Genomic DNA, 3,681 nt, shown 5'->3' on the forward strand with positions numbered 1-3,681 from the left:
TATCTAGTCGGGAGTGGTGCTGACTGAAAACAGATGATTTGGAGCGATTCGCGCGCCATATGTTGGTCATTCTAAGGACTTATTGAACTACCCTCGTAATTTAGGTAGACAATTACCAGTCATCAACCCTGGGTTGCAAAAATATTTCACGGTCATTGAAATTGAAGAATTCACTCTTATAGCTGAAATTTTGGTAATTAAAAGGTAATCAAATCGAAACTGCATTGAAGCTTAGAAATTTTTTATTCAAACCCTTACACGTTAAATTCAAAAGAATTAAAATGTATTGGAAAATTTTTTCAAATCCAAAAATTCTATTGATTTCCGTAAAATTTTAATGAATTTAGAAAAATTTAAGATAACTGAGAATCATTCGATGGATAAATTATTATTTTATTTTAAATTAAGTTTTTTTAAAATTTAAACTAATTTTTTTTTAAATCAAATGAATTGAAAACAATTCAAAAAACTACAGGATCAATTAAATCAAAACTGTTTAAAATTCAGAAAAATCTATTGAATTAAGTAGAATTGAGTAAACTTAGAAGAATTCAAGTGAATTAAAAAAGTTCAAGGGAATTCTAAATAATTTAAAAGAATTCAGGATAAATGAATAAGAATTCAGAGTGAATTGCAAAAAAATAATTCCAAAGCTCTTCAAATCTTTGAAACCTTACCAAATCAAAAGAATTCACATGAATTGCAAGCTTTTTTTAAATCAAAAGAATCCATTAATTACATTTACGTTTGAGTGAATTTAGAGGAATTTAAGGGAAATGAGAAGAATTCGAGAAAATTCATAAAAAAATAAAAACTGAATTGAAAAAAAAACAATCAAGGGAATTCAGATACTTCCTGAAATCCTGTAAAATTCATTAAAATCCCTTAAGAGACCTTAAACCCCAATCAAATAATTGAAAATCGTTCAAATCTTATAAAATCCCTTAGAGTCTTTTAAAACATCCCATAATCTTACAGGTCCTGTAAAATCCTTCCACATCTTCCAAAATTGTAGGAAATTCTTTAAAACCCGCTTTCAAATGTTTTAAATCCCCTAAAAAATTATTAAAATCCTTGGAAATCCCTTGAAATTATTTAAATCTCTTAAAAATTCCTTGAAAGCTTTTTAAATACTCTAAAATATCTGAAAGTGTTTGAAATCCCTTTAGGCTAATAAAATAAAAAAAAAAGTTCAGGGAATCTTTTACAATTTCCTCAAATATTGTGAATCCTTTGATATCTTTTAATACCCTCCAACATTTCAAATCCTTTTAAATCCGCTTAAATTGCTGGAAACCATTGAAAATTTTGTTTAGTCTTAACTAGTTCAAATTAGTTTTAACTGATGTTAGGTATAAATAGTGACAGCTACAACAAATTCAACACTTTGATTTATAGATTAAAAATTTAACAAGTAACATTTTAACGTTCAAAGTTTAAATTAACACTTTTAAATTTTAACGATTCAAGGCTATTTAAAACAATTCAATTTCAGGTATTACATTTTTTAATATTTCAGGGTGGCCGTTTTTAGTCAAAGAAAAAAATTCCCGGTTTTTTCCCAGTCCGTAAACATTTTTCACGGTCAATGAAATGAAAAAAATTGAGCACTAAATCTAAAATTTGTTTCATTCGAAATAATAAAAACGGAACTGCGAATGAAATGAAAGTTACTAACACCTTTCAACTGAACAATTTTGAATTTAATGCAGTTAAACTACCAAATTACGAATTTTAAACTTTTACAGATTGTAGAGTTCAAAGATTCAGATTCAGTTCGAAAAATATAAATCCACGTTATCATTTTCAATCCTCTAAGTTGAGGAATCAATCAATAAAGTTAAAAATGTTCAAAATTATACCTTTTTCATCCATTTAAAATTATAATTCCAGCTCAGAATTGGTCAAATCCAGAAATTTTATTCTTTTTGAAAATTCTCCGTATCAACTTATTGTAAGAATTATAATTTTTTGTAAAATTCGCTGTTCCAATTCATAATTTAATTTTTTTTTCGAAAATACCTCGTTTCAACGCAGAATAATAATTTTGTTTGAAACATTCATTTTATCATTGAGATTTGTTATTCTCCTGGATAAATTTCAATTTTAACTTAGAATTGGTTAAAAATTGAAAATTCCTTGTTCAAATCTGGAATTTTAATACTTCCCGAAAATTTTCCATTTCAACTAGGAAACAGAATTTTTTGTAAAATTTCCTGTTCCAATTCAAAATTTAAAATTTTTTTAATGTCCCGTTTTAACTTACAATTATAATTCATTCGATTAAAAAATTCCCTATTCCAGCTCGGAATTGATTTAAATCTTAACACTCCCTGTTCCAAAAAAAAATTATCATTCTTTTGGATAAATACCAGTTTCAACTCAGAATTGGTTAAAATTTGAAAATCCCCTGCTTCAACTCAGAATTCGAATTCTTTGGAAAAATTCTGAATAAATATCAGTTCCAACTATAAATTCGTAAAAGACTGAAAATTCCCTGTTCAAATGAAATGTTAAATTATTTTTATTTTAAATAGTTTAAAAATCCTTAAAATTATTCGAAATTTTAGTTAAAGATTTTGAAACATCTACATGTCGTTTCAAATTTTTTCAAAATTTAACAATATAATTAAAAGCTTTTCACAACTTCTAAATATCTTTTAAAATTATTCGAATTTGAAATAATTTTTCAAAATAAAAATAATTTTCAATTTTCCGAGCAATCTTAAGCAATGTTATTATTCTTTTCAGGCCTGTTAAAATCCTTAAAAAGCTTCTAAATTTTTTCTTCGAAATCTGTCAAAATCTACATTTTGATTTAAATTCGGCCGTGGACTATTTGCACCTAAATTTTGGTACGAATAGCCGGATTTTGTCGGTACACTTAAGACACTTCATTTAAATTGTTTGAAATAATTTCAAATTAATTTTGATTTTTTTTTAATTTTGTAAATATCTTTTCAACTTACTCACATTTTTCGAATAATAATAACTGTTCAAGTGTTATTTATGCATAAAAATTCAACAATTTGAATTACAAATTCAATTTTTTTAAAAGTAAAACAATAAAATTTTAAGGTTCAAAGTTTAGATTTTTTGTTGTTTAATTTTGAATATTTAACCTATAATTAGGTACTAATCTTAAATGCAGTCAGATATTTCAAAATATTTAGTAGTTGTTCTTTTTCTTAATTGAAAATTTTCAAATTGCATGGCTTGAAAATTGAATATTTTGGATTGAAATTTAATAATAGACTTTAATTCTAAAAATATTATTTTGAAGTTATCTTAAATTAAAAATAGTTTATTAGGTTTCAATAGGGCGTTTACATTTGTTTAAGACTTTCCAATTGAAGCAGTTAAATTTTTAACGTTAAAGTCTGGAAATTCTTTCAATGTGAAAAATCATTAATTAATTTATATGCACATCTGATCAACTAAAAATGTTTATCATAAAAAATCTTCAATTTTAAATGCTTCTAATTTTGAATTGTTTAACTCTTCTTAATTCAAATGTACTGAATGATATCATAATTTAAAAAAATAATAATTTAACTAATTATTTAAAAAATGGTTGAAATCACAGTGGAAGCTTCTAATGTGTCCCCTAAGGGTTTACATTTTTCTTACACCTTCTTTATTCCTTTACACACCCTCCACACACTTACTTGGTGGTGGAAG

This window comes from Belonocnema kinseyi, chromosome 6 (genome assembly GCF_010883055.1).
Source record: "Belonocnema kinseyi isolate 2016_QV_RU_SX_M_011 chromosome 6, B_treatae_v1, whole genome shotgun sequence".
Lineage (NCBI taxonomy): Eukaryota > Metazoa > Arthropoda > Insecta > Hymenoptera > Cynipidae > Belonocnema > Belonocnema kinseyi.